The sequence below is a fragment of the Pinus tabuliformis genome, chromosome 7 (genome assembly GCF_031772625.1).
Source record: "Pinus tabuliformis cultivar Carrire ecotype Pingquan chromosome 7, CPIR1, whole genome shotgun sequence".
NCBI classification, from domain to species: domain Eukaryota; kingdom Viridiplantae; phylum Streptophyta; class Pinopsida; order Pinales; family Pinaceae; genus Pinus; species Pinus tabuliformis.
This window is the reverse complement of record NC_142293.1, coordinates 1,477,404,370-1,477,413,001: the sequence shown is the minus strand read 5'-3', so window position 1 is coordinate 1,477,413,001 and position 8,632 is coordinate 1,477,404,370. Positions and strand designations below refer to the sequence as shown.

The 8,632-nt window shown below is 30.8% G+C and overlaps 1 pseudogene; it reads left to right on the top strand.

Moving 5' to 3' along the window:
• Positions 1–4,920: 4,920 nt before the first annotated feature.
• Positions 4,921–5,750, top strand: LOC149253402 (vesicle-associated membrane protein 727-like; annotated as a pseudogene).
• Positions 5,751–8,632: the final 2,882 nt, after the last annotated feature.

Below are 8,632 nucleotides of genomic sequence, written 5' to 3'. Positions count from 1 at the left end.
AGGTCTATGGTTTAGAAGATTTTGAACTGGTCTGATTTGAGCTTTACAAAAATTGAAATAGGCAATAGTATAAAATCAACCCAACCTTTGCTTTTGTCTGAATATTCCATTGCCACATTTTGGTTCTACTGTATCTTTGCTCTCTTGAGTTTCTGGGTCTTATCCAAACAGAAGTTTTGGTTTCTCTTGAATGTGATTCAGGGGAAAGAATATAACAACTAGAATTGAGCATATTAGTGCCCTTAAGAGGTCTAATGCGAATAAGGCTTCGTGTGATGGAAGATAAATCTGTAAAATCTCTCAAAACCTGGATTTGAAGCAGATGCCAAGTAAGCTTTTAATAACCTCTGGCCTTTCGTGCTTCATAGATACATGTTCAAGAAATGACCAACTCTACCGTCAATCTACTGTCAAATCAAAGTCAATTTCTGTCTGTAATGAGCATCTTCCATCAGCTAGCTATACTTGATATGTTGCCATGACATATATTATCTAGCTAGTGATCTACAAGACTTCGGATCTGAAAACTGACTGTTTATTTTTGGTATATATGATTATGTTTAGTGTCTTTATGATTAGGACTTCTTTATGTCGCCAAGCTTCCTAAATGAAGGTTTTAATCTCTAAAAGTCATTTTTTCTTAGTAATAAGCACTCTTCACAATACCAAACAATGAAGAGATTTGTAATGTAAAGTCATTTTGTTTCTAATAAAAAGATGATTTACAATGTCACTATGATTTTTCATAAATAATACCAACTTAGATTATATTAATTCTTTTTTTGTTAATATTCTAATTAACATTTTATTTGTGATAAATGAAATTTTTTATTTATGAAAAATAACTCATTTTCCAATATTATAAATTAATTATTAATTTTATTGAATTGACAATTATTTTTACACAAATATCACCAACCAAAATCATATCAATTTTAAGAAAAACACCTAATTTCAAAGAACATTTTACCTCTATTACATTTCTTCTCCCATTCTACCTCTTCAGTTTTGAATTTGACCTCTTAGAAGGGAACACGTGCTCTTAACCATTAGGCCCACTTAAGCTGTGTAAAGAAAACATTGGGTTTTAACAAATTATATAATATATTTATATTAATTCATAAAATTACTTAAATATATTGTTAATTCTATTTTTTTTAATTCATATATATATATATATATATATATATAAACCTAGATTTATTTTAAATATGGATATACCAATTATATAGAGAGATATAGTGTGGAGTTAAGATGAAACTGATACTCTTGCATTCCATAATCAATTTCCTCAAATTCTAAAATAGGCTTCATCATAATAAATACTATAATGGTCAACACAATAATATGGACTTGTAAATCATCGTAATTCTATAATTTAATTTAAATTTATAATTTTATAGCTAAAACTAAATTGCAATTTTTTGTAAGATATAATTTTAATAGATTTACAACTCTTATTATTACCTGCCACAACAGGGTAATAATGTATTAAAAAAATATTGATGTTCACATTAATTTTAAATTTACCAAAAATTAAATGATTTTATCTAATGTTTACTTTCGAAAAAAAATTATTTTTATTTTTTTATTTTTTTTTTAAATATATTTATTTCAATTTTGATTTGTTCATCTCTTATTTTACAATGATTACATTGTACCACAAAATCTATAATTTATTGTACCATAAAATCTTTTTTTGTACCAATATAATTAATAAAAAACAATAATTTTGCAGTACTGCAGCTTCAACATTTGTAAAGTAGAAACACTGACTCAGCGGACCATATTTCATGCAGAAATTGGATGAGACATTCACGTGGGAAGGCATTAATTCACCATTGCAATGTCAACAAAAATTTATGAGAACGTCGAGCCCTCCTTTTCATTTCATTATTGTTGAAGGCATTATATCGCTTTAGCCTATACTTCAATACCACGCACTGTACAACTTAATGTGATTTATAATCCTCCCCCACTCGTTTATAACGTTAGGCGCCTCTTGTGGTTGTTAACAATCTGCGTTCGTTATTATTAGTGTCGTATCAATGTTGCCAATGTGGCATATTTTAATAGCCTAATTTAGTTAGTAGATGTTTGTGTTTTTGTTCAAAGTTAATTATAAATTTGTTTTAGAATAATAAATTTATATAAATTTTCAAATTTTGGTGTAATTTATATAAAAAAAATTAAGATATTAAATTTATTTATATATTTTAAATAATAAAAAATCATAATAATTAATTTATTAAAATACACTTATTTCTATTACAAAATTTACTTCCTAAAGATTTAGGAAGGTCAATGCAATAGATTGTGATCAACGTGATAGGTTATTATCAATGTGGAATATCTCTTTAAGGGGAATTTTTTTTTCTTTAAATTATTATACACTATTTTGCAGAAGATTAAATGACATATGGAACATTACTAATAAATGTGATAAACTTATTTATAAAACATTAAACTGAATAAAAAAATTATTTATATAAGACAGATAAAAACAATTTATAAAATACTTTATTTATATAAGACACATAAAAACAATTTATAAAATATTATATCCCTGGAAGTTTTATTAAGTTGAGAGGATTGTAGTGTAATGTGTAAGGGTGTTCGTCCTTCATGAAAATTAATCCAGTATAATGTGTAAGGGTGTCCGTCCTTCATCAAAGTTGAAATTTTGTTCATATTAACCAAAATTAAAATTTTAAAAAATCCAAAAAAATAAAATTAAAAAAATTAAAATTAAATAACTATACAAAACATAACGTTTAAATAATATTGGATGTTGGTATATTTTAAAGTGAAGTTTCAAAATCCAAAGTGCCAATAATCTTCAACAAAAACCATTAAGATATTTTTATAAGTTTTGAATAAATAAAATTATTAAACGTATTTATAAAACATTAGACCTACTAAAAGCTTCATTATTCCCTGCCACAATAGGGTAATAACGTATTCAAAAAATATTGATGTTGACATTAATTTTAAATTTACCAAAAATTAAATGATTTTATCTAATGTTTACTTTTGAAAATTTTTTTTTTTTTTTTTTTTAAATATATTTATTTCAATTTTGATTGGTTCACTTCTTATTTTACAATGATTACATTGTACCACAAAATTTATAATTTGTTGTACCAATATAATTAATAAAAACCAATAATTACAGTACAGCTCACAATAAAGCATTGATGTCACTTCATTCTATATACCAACTCTACAATTAATTTCTATGTTTGCAATTAACAATCAACGAGAATAAAGAAGAGAAATATATTAATAATTGCGTGTGATAAGAACATTATAAAATGATATTTATAGGTGCTCATTAAGGCGAGAGTAACGAATGATGACATAATAAATTAAAACATGTGATAGAGAGAATAGGGCATCTCATTACACTTCGTGGAATAAAGAATAACAAGAACAACCATAAGCATGCGCTTAAATGTCTCACACGCTTGTTTCAATTTTTCTTAAAAAACTAAATTTGTTACGTGAACAACAAGAACATGTGGTTACAAATCTTACATGCTTATCGCTTCTCTTTTTTAATGGAATTTTAAGGATGAGTAACTATTATATTAATTTATCATTAAATAAATATATTTTAAAAAATAATTATATTTTAAAAAATAATTATAATTATTATTATTCCATGCCACATATTCAAAGATAATAACGTATTCAAAAAATATTGATATTGATATTAATTTTAGATTTACCAAAAACTAAATGATCTTATCTAATGTTTACCTTTGAAAAGATTTTAATTTTATTTTTATTTTTTTTAGATATATTTATTTCAATTTTGATTGGTTCACCTCTGAATATACAATGATTACATTGTACCACAAAATCTATAATTTGTTGTGCCATGGAATCTTTTGTTATACCAATGTAACTAATAAAAAACAATAATTACAACACAACCCACAATAAACGTATTGGTGTCACTTCATTCTATATACCAATTGTTGGAAAATGTAACTCCTATTTGTCTTAGTTGTGATTCTTACTAAGTTACGGAATCTGTTCCTAATAGTTAGGATCTATTCCTACATTGGTGTGTGGTTGAGATATTCTCTCAACCAACAGATTGTGTGTGCATGTATATATGTAATTGCATTTGATTAATGAAACAATTGACATTATTAGTTTTTATCATGGTATCAGAGCCCTTAAGGCCTGGCCCCTCCTAGGCTAAGGGGAAATAAAAAGTTTGTTGAATGTTTTATTTTGGTTTGTCCATTTATTCGGTCCGATTTTGGCTAAGTGTGGACGAGTGTTTAGATTTCTGACCGTTGGCGTCGAGAACAAGGTTGTTGTCCGGTGGTTGCAGAATCATGTAGTGGCGGAACACCTACTGTGTGTTGGCAGCCGAGTTTAGTTAGAAACAGAGTAGGACGGTGGTGTCGTGGATCCGTGGACCGATCTGGTGTGTTGGCAATGCGTGGCAGTAGATTGGTCAAGCTAGCGAACTAGCAGCATTGGGAGACGCCGACTGGCAGCGCTGCTGCTATGTTTTTGGAGTGCTGGCCCGTTGTGGAAAAGATCGTCGCTGTAGGGTGGATCTATTGAGTGCAGATCTGCTACGTTGACCAACTTTGTGCATATGTGTGGAGATCGCGGATCTGGATCTGGTGTGGATGAGTTTTGAAGGCTGATTTTAAACTGACGGGAGATCAATGGCTTGTGCAAATCATTGTTTTTATTAACGTTGCTAATTTTCTAGTCAATTTTCTGGAGGAAGTGCAGGAGTTGCAGTGGTGAATTGCTGCTCGTCGAATTGTAAACTAGCAAGCAGTTGCAATGGTACTGCTGACGCCTGTTTGTGAAGCAGCGTGGAGCGATATGTTGTTAGCAATCCGATAGGGATTGGAACAAAGACAAGTGCAATGTATGATCTTAGATATGCCCACAAAAGCAGTGTGGGCAGTGTTCTCGTGCGCTGAAGTTTGGGGTGGTCTGTCTACCACAGTGAATGGCGTGGCCCTATGTTCAACGTTTTTAGGCCAATTGTTCTTCAATTGTCCGAGGCTTTGGATCCTGCTAAATCTGATGGCATACCGGTCTGTGCTAAATTTGGTGTACTTTTCATGCATTTTGAAGGTCGCCACGATTCTGGCAGAGCACAACGAAGGCGATGCAGAACTGGAGGAAGTAGCAGCGGAATGTTTAGAGAGGGTTCACGCCTTTACACAGCCGATTCACGCATACCAAAAAAAGAAAAAATGTACAGTTTTCTAATGGACGGCTCATTTGTTTACTGTGCCATAGTGGATGACGCACTCGGGAAACTGCAACTCTTTGTATTTCTCGAGCATGTCAGAGATGAGTTCAAGAAATTGTTGAAGAACAGAGGTTGTGAAGGGCTCAGTTCGTGTTGTTTTGATAAAGAATTCGGTCTTGTTTACAAGTGCATTGTGGCTCCTCTTGTGGGTGTTCCTCAAATAGAAAAGGATCGCTTGACGGAGGAAGAATCGAAATCCCAACTTGCTAAAACGCATCTAGTCCAGGTATTTAATTCTCCCAAAGATTCTCTACCTGTGTATGATAATACCCAAATTCGGGATTTGAATCACGAGCCCCTGTTGGGCCATGGAAAGAAGAAAAAGGATCAGGCCACTGAGGTCATGGATATTATCCGGGAGAATGGCAGCAAAGCATTGGATACGAGTAATGGGCTCGAGGTAATTGTGTCATGGTATTTTTTGGTTGTCATTGAAGTGACATTGGTCTGACCAACTATTGTCACAATTATGTGTGTTGGAATTGGTCATTCCAACAATACATAAATTTGCAGGGTATGATGAAGACAGAAGATATGACAATGAAGATGGCATTAGAAGAGCCGCATCAAAGATCAGAGGATGATGGACATTCGATTTAGTGTGAATTAGTGTGAGTCTGTGGAACATATTATGTTGTATTATGAGTCACACATTTTATTGGTAAGCAAGTCTAGGATGCTTTGTAGTGGTCTTTGTAAAGTATGTACCTGGTAACTCCAAGAGTTGGAGTGTTAAATATAAGCCTGATAAGGCATGTGTACCCCCACAATTCGTGGTAATCTAAAAACCACTTTGTATTTGCAGTTTTGGTTTGTAGTAAGCCAAAAACCATGTGTAACAGTGAAGTGGGACAAAGATTTATGTTGGCATGGTTTATGGTTAGCCGAGAAAACCCTCGACCTGGTTGAGTCAGGTCTTTGGAGTGCCCTAGTGGCAGGTTTGTAGCCCAGAGAGGATGGAGTGCCCTAGTGGCAAGATTGTGGCCCATAGTGGATGGAGTGCCTTCGTGGCTGAGTTGAGCCTTTGTGGCTATGTTGAGCCTTCATGGTTGAGTTGAGCCTTGGTGGTTGTGTTTAGCCTTGGTGGTTGAGAGCCCTTGGTGGCATGGCTAAGGGTGATCCGATAAAACCCAGAGCATGGTTACGGATAATCCGATAAAACCCATGATGATATTGGAGGGGGATTTACAAGTACAGGTACAAGTGTGCAGTTATAATGGTTGAAAGAACCATGTATGCGAAGGACATTCTACAAGACTGGCAGTTGCAGTAGTTAATACCCATGCATTTCGGTGGATGGTTGCTCCTTTATATGGACATCAACATATTCTTTTTATGTTTGACCACAACTAGATTTTGCAGATTGATATTCAGACAAGTAGTCATTAAGGGGGAGTGTTGGAAAATGTAACTCCTACTTGTCTTAGTTGTGATTCTTACTAAGTTAAGGAGTCTGTTCCTAGTAGTTAGGATCTATTTCCTACATTGGTGTGTGGTTGAGATATTCTCTCAACCAACAAATTGGGTGTGCATGCATATATGTAATTGCATTTGATTAATGAAACAATTGAGATTATCAGTTTTTATCACCAACTTTATAATTAATTTAATAAAAATGTCATGTCATTCTATATACTATCTAATCAACACAAACTCAAGCAATAATGAAAATTGACGAATCAACTCATATGGAGAATATCAGGAAGTGTGTGATCTGTTTACAAAGAATATTGGGAAGTGCGTGATCTGTTTATTGATATTAGTTGGAGCACCTGCTGTATATTTGGCAAAAGTAAGAAAAAAAATTGAATGTATTTGTAAAGCAACTATTCCTCTCCATCATTTCGCATAAAGTCAAAGATAATTTTTTAGCGTTGCAATTTTTTTCAAGCCCAAACTTTGAAAGTGACCGCGACCACAAAGAATACCAACTGTGCAAGTGTGAAGAGAGGCATCTGAATGGATGATGATCGCAACCAGGGTTGGAATTTCAAACCAGGTTTACACATCAAATTTGCCAGTCTTCATACCTCTTTACCCGTTTTTACAATTTCAACAAAGAATGTTGACGATTTTGCAATTTTTTAACTGTATTTGACGGGCAAATCACCCCATGACAGGCAATTTGCTCGTCAAATTCCATCCCTGATCGCAACCATGTAGGAGACCATTAAGTTTAAAAGCTTTGAAATTTATTTAACAAATAAAAAAGGGGCACAATGAATTCTATTTTAGCAGACAACCCTATTCACGGTAGCCATGAATTTGTGAATTTGTTTTCAAAATACTAAAAAGGTATTTACAAATTTGTTTGAATGACTTGCATTGACCAATTTATTAAAAAAAATTGACATTTTAAAATAATATGTGCTAAAATTTAGAAGTATTTGTCAATTCATTTATTTTTGTATTTATGATAAGTATATAAAATATTTATTTGAGAAATTATTTATGTAAATAAATTTATGTTACCTAATAGTTCAATATCATATGGTACTTTTCTTAGTTTGGTATCTTGGTTTCATAAAAATAGATATTTCATATCTTTATAACATGAAATAGCTTAAATTTAAATATGACATTTCTAATTAATTTGCAAAGTGAATTTCTAATTAATATGTAAATTGAAGAGTCTTTGAATTTTTAGATAGTATAAAGATTATTAAAATAATTTATTTATAATGTTGCCTAATTTAATATATTTATTATAATTTTTAATCTAAAATAATTAAATAAATTAAATTAAAGTATTAAGTGTATTATATTTTTCAATCCACATTATTATTGTTTTGATTTTTTAAAGTGAGAGCAATTAGAAGTATTTAAATAACTCACAAAAGTTATTTTGATTTTTTCTTATGTTTTAAATTTCCATCTATTATTATTTTTTTAAGCTTTATCCACGATATTAAATTTGTGTCATTATGATTTTTTAAACAATTTTAATAACAAAATTATTAATATTTTAATTATATTTATTCTTATTTAAACTAAGCAATAGTATTCACTACTAATGATACAAATTTAGTAACGTATATAAAGCTTAAAAAAAAATAATAGATGGAAATTTAAAACATTACAAAAAAATTATAATCATACAAATTTAATATCGTGGATAAAGATTTAAAAAATAATAATAGATGAAAATTTAAAAAATCAAAAAATAATTAAAAATAACTTTGGTGAATTATTTAAATAATTTTAATTACTCTTGCTTTAAATTGTACTACAAAGCCAATTTTCCAAATAATATAGATTGGTGTCTTCAACTTTCTGACTCATTTATGAAAGCCTTTCCAAACAATTTACAATGCACTAAGAATCCCAAAGTGA